Below are 17026 nucleotides of genomic sequence, written 5' to 3'. Positions count from 1 at the left end.
AAAATGTCCCAAGGACAACAAAGTCACGGTATTTAAGTGGCCATCACAAAGCCCTGACCTCAATCCCATAGAAACTTTTGCGCAGAACTGAAAAAGCGTTTGCAAGAGCAAGGCCTGCAAACCTGATTCAGTTACACCAGCTCTGTCAGGAGGAATGGGCCAAAATTCACCCAATTTATTGTGGAGAACTTGTGGAAGGATACCGAAACATTTGACCCAAGTTAAACAATTTAAAGGCAAATACTAAATATTACCAAATACTAATTGAGTGTATGTAAACTTCTGACCCACTGGGAATATGATGAAAGAAATAAAAGCTGAAATAAATCATTCTCTCTACTATTATTCTGACATTTCACATTCTTAAAATAAAGTGGTGATCCTAACTGACCTAAAACAGAGACTTTTTACTGGGATTAAATGTCAGGAATTGTGAAAAACTGAGTTGAAATGTATTTGGCTAAGGTGTATCTGTACTTCCTACTTCAACTGTAGAATACCAAATGGCACCCTATTCCCTATATAGTGCACTACTTTAGACCATAGCCCTATAGAACCTTATTCCCTATATATATAGTGCACTACTTTAGACCAGAGCCCTATAGAACCTTATTCCCTATATATATAGTGCACTACTTTAGACCAGGGCCCTATAGAACCCTATTCCCTATATAGTGCACTACTTTAGACCAGAGCCCTATAGAACCCTATTCCCTATATAGTGCACTACTTTAGACCAGAGCCCTATAGAACCCTATTCCTATATAGTACTACTTTAGACCAGAGCCCTATAGAACCTTATTCCCTATATAGTGCACTACTTTAGACCAGAGCCCTATAGAACCCTATTCCCTATATAGTGCACTACTTTAGACCAGAGCCCTATAGAATTTCCGGTCACAACTTGCAGGCTTGTTTTCGAATTGCTGTGCGTTTTGTTGCCAACCTATTTTGCTACCTGACAACTTTACGGGTTTCACTTTTTAATTACCGTTCATATATTTATTTTTCCTCAACTTTTTCACTCCGGACGCTTTATCTGGACACGATTCGTCAGGACCTCCAACAGCCGAAGCTAAGTAGTAACATTAACATGATGCCTTCTAATTGCAGCCGCTGTGCTCGCCTTACGGCGAGGATAGCTGTACTGCAAGCCCAGCTTCAGACGCAATCGTTAGGCCAGGGTAATTTCAGTGTAGGAAAGGATGAAACAGCGTCTGTGCCACCAGTAAGTGCAGATAGTAGTATAAATCCTGGCACAGTCCCCGCAGCCGGACAACTTTCTCACGGTTTCTGGAAGGAAATGCTGTAGGAAAGCTCAACCAGTGTCGCTCATTCAGCAGACAGAAACTTTCAACCGGTTTTCCCCATTAAGCAGCGGGTCGGTGTCAGAGGCCGAGTCTTCTCTGGTCTCTACTCCTCCCGTTACGGGGTCTGAGACGCCGAAGCTTCCCACCATTAGCTCTGACAAATTGAAAACTCTAGTCATTGGCGACTCCATTACCCGCAGTATTAGACTTAAAGCGAATCATCCAGCGATCATACACTGTTTACCCGGGGCAGGGCTACCGACGTTAAGGCTAATCTGAAGATGGTGCTGGCTAAAGCTAAAACTGGCGAGTGTAGAGAGTATAGAGATATTGTTATCCACGTCGGCACCAACGATGTTAGGATGAAACAGTCAGAGATCACCAAGCGCAACATAGCTTCTGCGTGCATATCAGCTAGAAAGATGTGTCGGCATCGAGTAATTGTCTCTGGCCCCCTCCCAGTTAGGGAGTGATGAGCTCTACAGCAGAGTCTCACAACTCAATCGCTGGTTGAAAACTGTTTTCTGCCCCTCCCAAAAGATAGAATTTGTAGATAATTGGCCCTCTTTCTGGGACTCACCCACAAACAGGACCAAGCCTGACCTGCTGAGGAGTGACGGACTCCATCCTAGCTGGAGGGGTGCTCTCATCTTATCTGCCAACATAGACAGGGCTCTAACTCCTCTAGCTCCACAATGAAATAGGGTGCAGGCCAGGCAGCAGGCTATTAGCCAGCCTGCCAGCATAGTGGAGTCTGCCACTAGCATAGTCAGTGTAGTCAGCTCAGCTATCACCATTGAGACCGTGTCTGTGCCTCGACCTAGGTTGGGCAAAACTAAACATGGCGGTGTTCGCCTTAGCAATCTCACTAGGATAAAGACCACCTCCATTCCTGTCATTACTGAAAGAGATCATGATACCTCACATCTCAAAATAGGGCTACTTAATGTTAGATCCCTTACTTCAAAGGCAATTATAGTCAATGAACTAATCACTGATCATAATCTTGATGTGATTGGCCTGACTGAAACATGGCTTAAGCCTGATGAATTTACTGTGTTAAATGAGGCCTCACCTCCTGGCTACACTAGTGACCATATCCCCGTGCATCCCGCAAAGGCGGAGGTGTTGCTAACATTTACGATAGCAAATTTCAATTTACAAAAAAAAAAATAGCGTTTTCGTCTTTTGAGCTTCTAGTCATGAAATCTATGCAGCCTACTCAATCACTTTTTATAGCTACTGTTTACAGGCCTCCTGGGCCATATACAGCGTTTCTCACTGAGTTCCCTGAATTCCTATCAGACCTTGTAGTCATTGCAGATAATATTCTAATCTTTGGTGACTTTAATATTCACATGGAAAAGTCCACAGACCCACTCCAAAAGGCTTTTGGAGCCATCATCGACTCAGTGGGTTTTGTCCAACATGTCTCTGGACCCACTCACTGTCACAGTCATACGCTGGACCTAGTTTTGTCCCATGGAATAAATGTTGTGGATCTTAATGTTTTCCTCATAATCCTGGACTATCGGACCACCATTTTATTACGTTTGCAATTGCAACAAATAATCTGCTCAGACCCCAACCAAGGAACATCAAAAGTCGTGCTATAAATTCACAGACAACACAAAGATTCCTTGATGCCCTTCCAGACTCCCTCTGCCTACCCAAGGACGCCAGAGGACAAAAATCCGTTAACCACCTAACTGAGGATCTCAATTTAACCTTGCGCAATACCCTAGATGCAGTTGCACCCCTAAAAACTAAAAAAATGTCTCATAAGAAACTAGCTCCCTGGTACACAGAAAATACCCGAGCTCTGAAGCAAGCTTCCAGAAAATTGGAACGGAAATGGCGCCACACCAAACTGGAAGTCTTCCGACTAGCTTGGAAGGACGGTACCGTGCAGTACCGAAGAGCCCTTACTGCTGCTCGATCGTCCTATTTTTCTAACTTAATTGAGGAAAATAAGAACAATCCGAAATTCCTTTTTGATACTGTGGCAAAGCTAACTAAAAAGCAGCATTCCCCAAGAGAGGATGACTTTCACTTTAGCAGTGATAAATTCATGAACTTCTTTGAGGAAAAGATTATGATTATTAGAAAGCAAATTACGGACTCCTCTTTAAACCTGCGTATTCCTCCAAACCTCAGTTGTCCTGAGTCTGCACAACTCTGCCAGGACCTAGGATCAAGAGAGACGCTCAAGTGTTTTAGTACTATATCTCTTGACACAATGATGAAAATAATCATGGCCTCTAAACCTTCAAGCTGTATACTGGACCCTATTCCAACTAAACTACTGAAAGAGCTGCTTCCTGTGCTTGGCCCTCCTATGTTGAACATAATAAACGGCTCTCTATCCACTGGATGTGTACCAAACTCACTAAAAGTGGCAGTAATAAAGCCTCTCTTGAAAAAGCCAAACCTTGACCCAGAAAATATAAAAAACTATCGGCCTATATCGAATCTTCCATTCCTCTCAAAGATTTTGAGAAGGCTGTTGCGCAACAACTCACTGCCTTCCTGAAGACAAACAATGTATACGAAATGCTTCAGTCTGGTTTTAGACCCCATCATAGCACTGAGACGGCACTTGTGAAGGTGGTAAATGACATTTTAATGGCATCGGACCGAGAGCTCTGCATCTGTCCTCGTGCTCCTAGACCTTAGTGCTGCTTTTGATACCATCGATCACCACATTCTTTTGGAGAGATTGGAAACCCAAATTGGTCTACACGGACAAGTTCTGGCCTGGTTTAGATCTTATCTGTCGGAAAGATATCAGTTTGTCTCTGTGAATGGTTTGTCCTCTGACAAATCAACTGTACATTTCGGTGTTCCTCAAGGTTCTGTTTTAGGACCACTATTGTTTTCACTATATATTTTACCTCTTGGGGATGTTATTCGAAAACATAATGTAAACTTTCACTGCTATGCGGATGACACACAGCTGTACATTTCAATGAAACATGGTGAAGCCCCAAAATTGCCCTCGCTAGAAGCATGTGTTTCAGACATAAGGAAGTGGATGGCTGCAAACTTTCTACTATTAAACTCGGACAAAACAGAGATGCTTGTTCTAGGTCCCAAGAAACAAAGAGATCTTCTGTTGAATCTGACAATTAATCTTAATGGTTGTACAGTCGTCTCAAATAAAACTGTGAAGGACCTCGGCGTTACTCTGGACCCTGATCTCTCTTTTGAAGAACATATCAAGACCATTTCGAGGACAGCTTTTTTCCATCTACGTAACATTGCAAAAATCAGAAACTTTCTGTCCAAAAATGATGCAGAAAAATTAATCCATGCTTTTGTCACTTCTAGGTTAGACTACTGCAATGCTCTATTTTCCGGCTACCCGGATAAAGCACTAAATAAACTTCAGTTAGTGCTAAATACGGCTGCTAGAATCCTGACTAGAACCAAAAAATTTGATCATATTACTCCAGTGCTAGCCTCTCTACACTGGCTTCCTGTCAAAGCAAGGGCTGATTTCAAGGTTTTACTGCTAACCTACAAAGCATTACATGGGCTTGCTCCTACCTACCTCTCTGATTTGGTCCTGCCGTACATACCTACACGTACGCTACGGTCACAAGACGCAGGCCTCCTAATTGTCCCTAGAATTTCTAAGCAAACAGCTGGAGGCAGGGCTTTCTCCTATAGAGCTCCATTTTTATGGAACGGTCTGCCTACCCATGTCAGAGACGCAAACTCGGTCTCAACCTTTAAGTCTTTACTGAAGACTCATCTCTTCAGTGGGTCATATGATTGAGTGTAGTCTGGCCCAGGAGTGGGAAGGTGAACGGAAAGGCTCTGGAGCAACGAACCGCCCTTGCTGTCTCTGCCTGGCCGGTTCCCCTCTTTCCACTGGGATTCTCTGCCTCTAACCCTGTTACGGGGCTGAGTCACTGGCTTGCTGGGGCTCTCTCGTGCCGTCCCTGGGGGGGTGCGTCACCTGGGTGGGTTGATTCACTGTTGTGGTCGGCCTGTCTGGGTTGCCCCCCTTGGGTTGTACCGTGGCGGAGATCTTTGTGGGCTATACTCGGCCTTGTCTCAGGATGGTAAGTTGGTGGTTGAAGATATCCCTCTAGTGGTGTGGGGGATGTGCTTTGGCAAAGTGGGTGGGGTTATATCCTTCCTGTTTGGCCCTGTCCGGGGTGTCCTCGGATGGGGCCACAGTGTCTCCTGACCCCTCCTGTCTCAGCCTCCAGTATTTATGCTGCAGTAGTTTATGTGTCGGGGGGCTAGGGTCAGTTTGTTATATCTGGAGTACTTCTCCTGTCCTATTCGGTGTCCTGTGTGAATCTAAGTGTGCGTTCTCTAATTCTCTCCTTCTCTCTTTCTTTCTCTCTCCTCGGAGGACCTGAGCCCTAGGACCATGTCCCAGGACTACCTGACATGAGGACTCCTTGCTGTCCCCAGTCCACCTGGCCATGCTCCTGCTCCAGTTTCAACTGACCTGAGCCCTAGGACCGTGCCCCAGGACTACCTGACATGAAGGCTCCTTGCTGTCCCCAGTCCACCTGACTGTGCTGCTGCTCCAGTTTCAACTGTTCTGCCTTATTATTATTCGACCATGCTGGTCATTTATGAACATTTGAACATCTTGGTCATGTTCTGTTATAATCTCTACCCGGCACAGCCAGAAGAGGACTGGCCACCCCACATAGCCCGGTTCCTCTCTAGGTTTCTTCCTAGGTTTTGGCCTTTCTAGGGAGTTTTTCCTAGCCACCGTGCTTTTACACCTGCATTGTTTGCTGTTTGGGGTTTTAGGCTGGGTTTCTGTACAGCACTTTGAGATATCAGCTGATGTACGAAGGGCTATATAAATAAATTTGATTTGATTTGATTTGATTTGATTTGATATAGAACCCTATTCCCTATATAGTGCACTACTTTAGACCAGAGCCCTATAGAACCCTAATCCCTATATAGTGCACTACTTTAGACCAGAGCCCTATAGAACCCTATTCCTATATAGTGCACTACTTTAGACCAGAGCCCTATAGAACCCTATTCCCTATATAGTACATTACTTTAGACCAGAGCCCTATAGAACACTATTCCCTATATAGTGCTACTTTAGACCAGAGCCCTATAGAACCCTATTCCCTATATAGTACATTACTTTAGACCAGAGCCCTATAGAACCCTATTCCCTATAGTGCACTACTTTAGACCAGAGCCCTACAGAACCCTATTCCCTATATAGTACATTACTTTAGACCAGAGCCCTATAGAACCCTATTCCCTATATATAGTGTACTACTTTAGACCAGAGCCTTATAGAACCATATTCCCTATATATAGTGCACTACTTTAGACCAGAGCCATATAGAACCCTATTCCCTATAGTGCACTACTTTAGACCAGAGCCATATGGGTTTTGGTCATCAGTAGAGTACTATAGGAATAGACGTTAGCTCAATACCCCTAGCCTGGTTCCAGATCTGTTTGTGCTGTCTTGCCAACTCCTAAGGTAGTGGTCATGCATTGTCCAGAGAGGCGCTCCAACGACAGACCAGGCTACAATACCCCTGCTATTAAAGAATAGCCTTGTCCTATGATGTATTGGTTAAGATGTTATACCCGTGGTATACTGTCTGTTATACCATGGCTGTCAGAGACAATCAGCATTCAGGTCTCAAACCACCCAGTTTATAATGAACAATAATGACAGACCGAGTTACAGTTTCAGCAGTAAAACAAACTATTTACAGGACAACTACAGCTCATAATCTTATAAAAGAAAAAGAAAAAGAAGGGTTGAACATTGAAAATAAAATGTGTTGTGTTTGTAATCTCTCGTCATAAGAAAACATTAAAGACCTTGCATGTACACACACACACACACGCACGCACGCACGCACACACACGCACACGCACACGCACGCACGCACGCACACACGCACACACACACAGCTTATCTTATGTTTGAAAGAAGCCTTAAATTGAGAATGGGGTAATCCCTGTCAGTCGAGTAACAGGAAAATAACGTGATAGAAAAATACACCTTCCTAATGTATCACCCAGTGGAGGCTGGTGGCACTGTAAATCGGAGGACAGGCTCATTTTAATGGCTCCACTGACTGTCTACCACCCCGTCTGTTCAACTTCCCAGACATGCAGAAGCAGTGAGCGAGTACACAGAGAGAGATGCAGATAAGGTGTGCGTAATAACAGCACCCTATTCCTACATTGTGCACTACTTTTGACCGGAACCTTATGGATCCTGGTCTAAAGTAGTGCACTACATAGGAATAGGGCAATTTAGAACTCTGACGTGGAGAGTCTAAATGTAGACGGGAATCTCCTGCCCTGTTAACAGTCTGAACATCACTGCAGGCATGGTCTTCATGTTGATCTGACAGAGAGGAGGAGGGGAGGGGGAGAGGAGGAAGAGGAGCAGAACAGGGAGGAGAGGAGGTTGAGGAGGAGGAGGAGGAAAGGGGAGAGGATGAGAGGTAGGAGAGGAAGAGGAGGACAGTTAGGGAGAGGATGAAGATGGGGGAGGAGGAGAGAAGGGGGAGGATGAGAAGAGAAGGAAAAGAGGGAGGAGAGAAGAGGATGAGAGGAGAGGAGAGGAGAGGAGGAGGAGGGGACACAGGAGAGGTAGGAAAGGAGGGAGGGAGAGGGAGGAGAGGGAGAGAGGAGGAGGAGGAGGGGGAGATGAGGAGGAGGGGGAGAGGAGGAAGAGGAGCAGAACAGGGAGGAGAGGAGGTTGAGGAGGAGGAGGAGGAAAGGGAGAAGGATGAGAGGTAGGAGAGGAAGAGGAGGACAGTTAGGAGAGGATGAAGATGGGGGGAGGAGGAGGAGAGAAGGGGGAAGAGAAGAGAAGGAAAAGAGGGAGGAGAGAAGGAGGAGAGGGAAGAGAAGAGAAGGAGAGGAGAGGAGGAGGAGGGGACACAGGAGAGGTAGGAAAGGAGGAGAGGACGAGAGGAGAGGGAGGACAGGAGGAGGAGAAGTAGGTGGAGGGAGAGAGGTGGAAGATGAGGAGGAGGGGAGAGGAGGAGGATGAGGAGGAGAGGAGGAGGAGGAGAGGGAGGACAGGAGGAGGAGGAGGAGAAGTAGGAGGATGGAGAGAGGAGGAGGATGAGGAGGAGGGGAGGAGGAGGAGAGGGAGGACAGGAGGAGGAGGAGGAGAAGCAGGAGGATGGAGAGAGGAGGAGGATGAGGAGGAGGGGGAGAGGAGGAGGATGAGGAGGAGAGGGAGGACAGGAGGAGGAGGAGAAGGAGAGGGAGGACAGGAGGAGGAGGAGGAGAAGTAGGAGGACAGGAGGAGGAGGGGGAGAGGTAGGGGAGGAGAGGAGGAGGGAGGAGAGGGAGGACAGGAGGAGGAGGAGGAGAAGTAGGAGGATGGAAAGAGGAGGAGGATGAGGAGGAGGATGAGGAGGAGAGGGAGGACAGGAGGAGGAGGAGGGGGAGAGGTAGGGGAGGAGGAGGAGGAGAAGTAGGGAGGGGGAGAGGAGGTGGATGAGGAGAGGTAGGGGAGGAGAGGAGGAAGAGGAGAGGGAGGACAGGAGGAGGAGGAGAGGGAGGGGGAGAGGATGAGGAGGAGAAGAGAAGAGGACATATCAGTGCTAATTGTGAAGACACACTTGTATTTGTATAAAATCAAATCAAATGTATTTATAAAGCCCTTCGTACATCAGCTGATATCTCAAAGTGCTGTACAGAAACCCAGCCTGAAACCCCCAAACAGCAAGCAATGCAGGTGTAAAAGCACCTTCTGATTGGTCTGTTTCGGGCTCTGATAGGATATAAATTATAAAACGTATATAAAGTTGTCAGTTACCTAACTGTCATTGGAATCTGATGCTCACCTCTCCCACTGACACAGACAGGGTCTGGACTATCTTCTCATGCGGCATGGCAACCACACTCTGCCCATTGATCTCAATGATCCTGTGGCCGACTCGCACCTCCTCGCTCCGCGATACCTCCACGCATCAGACTGCAGATCTGAGGAGAGAGAAAGAAAACAAATCTCTGAATCCAAATGGCTGTTATCAGGATCATTTTGAGAGAGGTTATGACATGGTTATGACAAGACTTATAACGCATTGTAACAGTATCATAATCCTACTCACGATGCCGTTCTGAACACTGAAGCCCAGCTGGAACTTGAGGTCAGGTCTCTTGATGAGGACGGTGGTGACAGGAGGACAACTCACGATGCTCAGCTTCACCTGCACCTGGCTCTTCAGACCCTGGCAGGACGACCGGAACACGAAAAATGACACCTGTCTCAACACTAGAATGGCTGTGTCTCAATCTCCACACTAGAATGGCTTCCTAGAATGGCTGTGTCTCAATCTCCACACTAGAATGGCTTCCTAGAATGGCTGTGTCTCAATCTCCACACTAGAATGGCTTCCTAGAATGGCTGTGTCTCAATCTCCACACTAGAATGGCTTCCTAGAATGGCTGTATCTCAATCCCTACACTAGAATGGCTTCCTAGAATGGCTGTGTCTCAATCTCCACACTAGAATGGCTTCCTAGAAAGGCTGTGTCTCAATATCAACACTAGAATGTCTGTGTCTCAATCTCCCACACTAGAATGGCTGTGTCTCAATCTCAACACTAGAATGGCTTCCTAGAATGGCTGTGTCTCAATATCAACACTAGAATGGCTGTGTCTCAATCCCAACACTAGAATGGCTGTGTCTCAATCTCCACACTAGAATGGCTTCCTAGAATGGCTGTGTCTCAATCTCAACACTAGAATGGCTTCCTAGAATGGCTGTGTCTCAATCTCAACACTAGAATGGCTTCCTAGAATGGCTGTGTCTCAATATCAACACTAGAATGGCTGTGTCTCAATATCAACACTAGAATGGCTGTGTCTCAATCTCCACACTAGAATGGCTGTGTCTCAATCCCAACACTAGAATGGCTGTGTCTCAATCTCCACACTAGAATGGCTTCCTAGAATGGCTGTGTCTCAATCTCAACACTAGAATGGCTTCTAGAATGGCTGTGTTTCAATCTCAACACTAGAATGGCTTCCTAGAATGGCTGTGTCTCAATCCCTACACTAGAATGGCTTCCTAGAATGACTGTGTTTCAATCTCCACACTAGAATGGCTCCCTTTCCTCTCCTCCCCATCTCCTGTCCTCCATGACTGATAAAAGAGCAGAGTCGACTGCATGCTGCAGACCTTGATGATGCCTTGGCAGCTAGCTAACGGCAGGCCCACCAGGCTGGTGTTGTTAATGGACATGATCTGGTCCCCCGACGTTGAGTTTCCCAGAGCGGGCAGCCGGGCCGCTGTTCAACATGTTAGCGAGATAACTGTTGGCAGGATGGAGCCCCAGCCAGACTCCACTATCACCACACCTAGGCTCTCTCCCTTCTGCTTCTCCAACTCCAGCTGGGAGACACACAAACACACACAGAGACATATATTTATATATATCTTTAAGTGGAAGTGATTAGTATATCTTATAAACTGGATTTTAGTTGGTAATAAAAATATGAAAAATATGAAAATAATAATAACACAAAAGTATATAACAAATATATATGCAGAATTTCAGTAGTGGTCTCACTGAAGCAAGAGCACTACTTACTTGTACTATTCAGTGTAATTTGATTAGCTTTCCGAATGGCTAAAATTGATCCTGAACTTTGGTAAACATCTTTGCGCTGTCTAGCTACTGCATGAGCCAAGAGTCTCAATATCTACTCTACTGTAATCTGCTATCTATACTGTGTTGAGGGAGTGTATCTAGAGTCATGAATCACGGTCAACAATCACTACAGTCACACCTCTTAGGCGCGGATGCAAGCGCACGCACGTACGCACGCACGCACGCACGCACGCACGTACACACACACACACACACACACACACACACACACACACACACACACACACACACACACACACACACACACCTCTTTACAGTTGTCAGAGTTTGAGAAATGGACCAGGTCAGTCATTGTACATTTCCTGGGAATTGATGATGTCACTGTATGTTTCTGACTCAGGTCCTTAGGTTGATCCCATTGGCTCGGGAGGAACTCCCTGTAGGCAACGCTGAACGCCTGGCCGATGGACTGGGCAATGAGCTGGGCCTGGGGAGGAGAGGGAGAGGGAGAGGAAAGGGGAGGGCAGTAGAGGGAGAGGAGAGGAAAGGGGAGGGCAGTAGAGGGAGAGGGCGAGGGAGAGGAGGAGAGAGAGGGAGAGGGCGAGGAGAGAGAGGGAGAGGGGAGGGGAGAGGAGAGAGAGGGAGAGGGGGAGAGAGGGAGAGGGCGAGGAGAGAGAGAGAGGGGAGGGGAGAGGAGAGAGGGGAGGGAGAGGGGAGGGGAGAGGGGGAGGGAGAGAGAGAACGAGAGGGGAGGGGAGAGGGGAGGAGGAGAGAGAGGAGAGGGAGGGAGGGAGAGGGGAGAGGGAGAAACTATTCAACGGAAGTGACAGGCTATTCAAGTTGACACAATACAGAAGTGGAGAGAGCACGGGTTAAGGACCAACTGAAATGGTGAATGAAGATACACTATATATACAAAAGTATGTGGACACCCCTTCCAATTAGTGGATTTGGCTATTTCAGCCACACCCGTTGCTGACAGGTGTCTAAAAATCGAGCATGCATCCATGCAATCTCCATAGACAAACATTGGCAGTAAAATGGCTTTACAGAAGAGCTCAGTGACTTTCAACATGGCGTCGTCATAGGAAGCCACCTTCCCAACAAGTCAGTTCATCACTTTCCTGTTAGAGCTGCCCCCGTTCAACTTTTAAGTGCTGTTATTGTGAAGCTGAAACATCTAGGAGCAACAACGGCTCAGCCGTGAAGTGGTAGGCCACACAAGCTCACAGAAGCACGTAGCAAAACCGTCTGTCCTCAGTTGCAACACACTACGAGTTCCAAACTGCCTCTGGAAGTTCTACAACTTCGGCACAATAACTATGCATCAAAGCAGGGACCGAGAGACTGAAAAACAGCTTCTATCTCAAGGCCATCAGACTGTTAAACAGCCACCACTAACATTGAGTGGCTGCTGCCAACACACTGACTCAACTCCAGCCACCTTAATTACATTTACATTTACATTTAAGTCACTTAGCAGACGCTCTTATCCAGAGCGACTTACAAATTGGTGCATACACCTTAAGACAACCAGTGGAACAGCCACTTTACAATAGTGCATCTAAATCTTTTAGGGGTGAGAAGGATTACTTGGGAATTGATGGGAAATGATGTAAAATATATCACTAGCCACTTTAAACAATGCTACCTGATATAATGTTTACATACCCTACATTATTCATCTCATATGTATACGTATATACTGTACTCTATATCATCTACTGCATCTTTATGTAATACATGTATCACTAGCCACTTTAACTATGCCACTTTGTTTACATACTCATCTCATATGTATATACTGCACTCAATACCATCTACTGTATCTTGCCTATGCCGCTCTGTACCATCACTCATTCATATATCTTTATGTACATATTCTTTACCCCCCTTACACTTGTGTCTATAAGGTAGTAGTTTTGGAATTGTTAGCTCGATTACTTGTTGGTTATTACTGCATTGTCGAACTAGAAGCACAAGCATTTCGCTACACTCGCATTAACATCTGCTAACCATGTGTATGTGACAAATAAAATGTGATTTGATTTGATTTGATTTATTTGTTACGAGCTTCATGAAATGGGTTTCCTTGGCAACCAAACACAAGCCTAACATCACCATGCGCAATGCCAAGCGTTGGCTGGAGTGGTGTAAAGCTGGCCGCCATTGGACATGGGAGCAGTGGAAACGCGTTCTCTGGACTGAATCACACTTCACCATCTGGCAGTCTGACGTATCGGGTTTGGAGGATGCCAGGAGAACACTACCTGCCCCAATGCATAGTGCCAACTGTGAAGTTTGGTAGAGGAGCAATAATGGTCTGGGGCTGTTTTTCATGGTTCGGGCCCCTTAGTTCCAGTGAAGGGAAATCTAAACGCTACAGCATACAATGACGCTCTAGACAATTCTGTGCTTCTAACTTTGTGGAAACAGTTTAGGGGAAGGCCCTTTCCTGTTTCAGCATGACAATGCAAGGTCCATACAGAAATGGTTTGTTGAGATCAGTGTGCAAGACCTTGACTGGCCTGTAGAAGGCCCGCCTCAACCTCATCGAATACCTTTGGAATGAATTGAACGCAACTGCCAGCCAGGCCTAATCGCCCAACATCAGTGCCCAACCTCACTAATGCTCTTGTGGCTGAATGGAAGCAAGTCCCGCAGCAATGTTCCAACATCTAGTGGAAAGCCTTCCCAGAAGAGTGGAGGCTGTTATAGCAGCAATGTTCCAACATCTGGTGGAAAAGCCTTCCCAGAAGAGTGGAGGCTGTTATAGCAGCAAATGTTCCAACATCTAGTGGAAAGCCTTCCCAGAAGAGTGGAGGCTGTTATAGCAGCAATGTTCCAACATCTAGTGGAAAGCCTTCCCAGAAGAGTGGAGGCTGTTATAGCAGCAATGTTCCAACATCTAGTGGAAAGCCTTCCCAGGAGAGTGGAGGCTGTTATAGCAGCAATGTTCCAACATCTAGTGGAAAGCCTTCCCAGAAGAGTAGAGGCTGTTATAGCAGCAATGTTCCAACATCTAGTGGAAAGCCTTCCCAGGAGAGTGGAGGCTGTTATAGCAGCAATGTTCCAACATCTAGTGGAAAGCCTTCCCAGGAGAGTGGAGGCTGTTATAGCAGCAATGTTCCAACATCTAGTGGAAAGCCTTCCCAGAAGAGTGGAGGCTGTTATAACAGCAAAGGGGGGACCAACTCCATATTAATGCCTGTGATTTCAGAATGAGATGTTCGACGAGCAGGTGTCCACATACTTTTGGTAATGTAGTGTAGATACTGGTGTTATAGGAAAGCTTAAATTAGAGATGAGTTATGTTCAGTAGTATTGTACTGTAGACAGTGTATAGAAATTGCTTAATCAAAAATGGTGTGTGTTTTAAATTGAGCATTAAACCTTCTTCTGCGAACACTGGTAATCAATAATCAATAATCAGAGACCAAAATCCCCAATAAAAATTAATAATATTCAGCAGTGTACAAAGGAGAGCATGGGGGGGTGAAAACAGAACAGATCAGAATAACCTAGAATAGAACAAAAACAGAATACACGTCCTCTGACTCGAAGACGTAGCAGATCATTCTGTACCGTCTCGGCCCCTCTGAGGAGGAGAGATCAGCTTCACTACAGGATGTTCCTGCCATACGAGTACGAGCCATCAGAACCACGATGCTCCCGATGTCTGCGATGTAGGATATGGAACGCAACGCACTGTCCATCAGCGTCTCCTGGGGGGTAAATAATATATATGACTGCCGCGGTATAACCGCCGTCCATCAGCATCTCCTGGGGGTAATAATAGAGACACACCGTTGTAAAATAACTGTCCATCAGCCTGGGGTAAATATATATGACTGCTGTGGTAATAACTGTCCATCAGCATTTCTGGGGGTAATAATATATAGCTGCTGTGGTAATAACTGTCCATCAGCATCTCCTGGGCGGGAGGGGGGTAGATAATACATATAGCTGCTGTGGTAATAACTGTCCATCAGCATCTCCCTGGGGCGGGGGTAGATAATATATATAGCTGCTGTGGTAATAACTGTCCATCAGCATCTCCTGGGGGGGGGTAATAATATATATGACTGCTGTGGTAATAACTGTCCATCAGCATCTCCTGGGGTAGGGGGTAGATATATATGGCTGCTGTGGTAATAACTGTCCATCAGCATCTCCTGGGGGGTAAATAATATATATGGCTGCTGTGGTAATAACTGTCCATCAGCATCTCCTGGGGGGTAAATAATATATATGACTGCTGTGGTAATAACTGTCCATCAGCATCTCCTGGGGGTAAATAATATATATGACTGCTGTGGTAATAACTGTCCATCAGCATCTCCTGGGGGTAAATAATATATATGGCTGCTGTGGTAATAACTGTCCATCAGCATCTCCTGGGGGTAAATAATATATATGACTGCTGTGGTAATAACTGTCCATCAGCATCTCCTGGGGGGTAGATAATATATATGACTGCTGTGGTAATAACTGTCCATCAGCATCTCCTGGGGGGTAGATAATATATATGACTGCTGTGGTAATAACTGTCCATCAGCATCTCCTGGGGGGTAAATAATATATATGACTGCTGTGGTAATAACTGTCCATCAGCATCTCCTGGGGGGTAAATAATATATATAGCTGCTGTGGTAATAACTGTCCATCAGCATCTCCTGGGGGGTAAATAATATATATGACCGCTGTGGTAATAACTGTCCATCAGCATCTCCTGGGGGTAGATAATATATATGGCTGCTGTGGTAATAACTGTCCATCAGCATCTCCTGGGGGTAAATAATATATATGACTGCTGTGGTAATAACTGTCCATCAGCATCTCCTGGGGGTAGATAATATATATGACTGCTGTGGTAATAACTGTCCATCAGCATCTCCTGGGGGTAAATAATATATATGACTGCTGTGGTAATAACTGTCCATCAGCATCTCCTGGGGGGTAAATAATATATATGACTGCTGTGGTAATAACTGTCCATCAGCGTCTCCTGGGGGGTAAATAATATATATAGCTGCTGTGGTAATAACTGTCCATCAGCGTCTCCTGGGGGGTAAATAATATATATAGCTGCTGTGGTAATAACTGTCCATCAGCGTCTCCTGGGGGGTAAATAATATATATGACTGCTGTGGTAATAACTGTCCATCAGCGTCTCCTGGGGGGTAGATAATATATATGACTGCTGTGGTAATAACTGTCCATCAGCGTCTCCTGGGGGGAGTAGATAATATATATGACTGCTGTGGTAATAACTGTCCATCAGCGTCTCCTGGGGCGGGTAAATAATATATATGACTGCTGTGGTAATAACTCTGTGAGGAGTGGACGGTCCTCAATAACATGGCCCCTAAAGATACAGCAACGCGCCAGAGGAATGTTATGAAACAGAATCAAATGAATCTTTGGGCAGGTTTCCTGGACACAGATTAATCCGAGGCGGGGATTCAATCCGATCCGCATTAGATCCACATTATAGGGCGCTTGAACATCTAAAGTTAATTTCTGATTGAGCCCAACATTTACGATTTACTGTGTATGTGATTTTCGCCGACGGGTGAATATTGCCTTTAAAAGATGCATTGTCTACATGTGTGTGAATGGATAGTCAAAGACTTGGCGTTACAGAGAAGAAATACACCCTGTTTTTTTTTTATTAACTCAGAGATAAGAAGTTAAATAATTCTCTCGCAGTCACACACCTGTGAGTCGGCATTCAGCACTTTGACAGCCTTGGTGGAGATGAAGAGGTCCACTTCTGTCACCGTCTGAGAGTCTCCATCTTGGCTCTGTGGTCAAACCACCATGGTCAAAAAGGAACGAGAGATCGCCATCGTGTGGTTGAAAAGGACACTCACAAGGTACATTTCCTTAGTATAAGGAATAACAGTGATGAACCAACTGACATCCATAGATCAAGACATCAGATCAGCGTAAAAAAACACCAAAAAAACAATATAATCAACAATATAAAATATAAAATATAAAACAATATAAAAGAACATTGTCATCTTGAACATTGAATTGATAACAAACTTAGCCTGGTCAACTAGTCAGAAAGCACAATACTAATATAACAACATTAGCCTGGTC

At 45.6% G+C, this 17026-nt stretch overlaps 1 pseudogene; it reads right to left on the bottom strand.

Moving 5' to 3' along the window:
* Nucleotides 1–7591: 7591 nt before the first annotated feature.
* LOC127926172 (amyloid-beta A4 precursor protein-binding family A member 2-like) lies at nucleotides 7592–16728 on the bottom strand (annotated as a pseudogene).
* Nucleotides 16729–17026: the final 298 nt, after the last annotated feature.

Source organism: Oncorhynchus keta, unplaced genomic scaffold (genome assembly GCF_023373465.1).
Source record: "Oncorhynchus keta strain PuntledgeMale-10-30-2019 unplaced genomic scaffold, Oket_V2 Un_contig_7050_pilon_pilon, whole genome shotgun sequence".
Lineage (NCBI taxonomy): Eukaryota > Metazoa > Chordata > Actinopteri > Salmoniformes > Salmonidae > Oncorhynchus > Oncorhynchus keta.
This window is presented reverse-complemented; position numbering and strand designations above follow the sequence as displayed.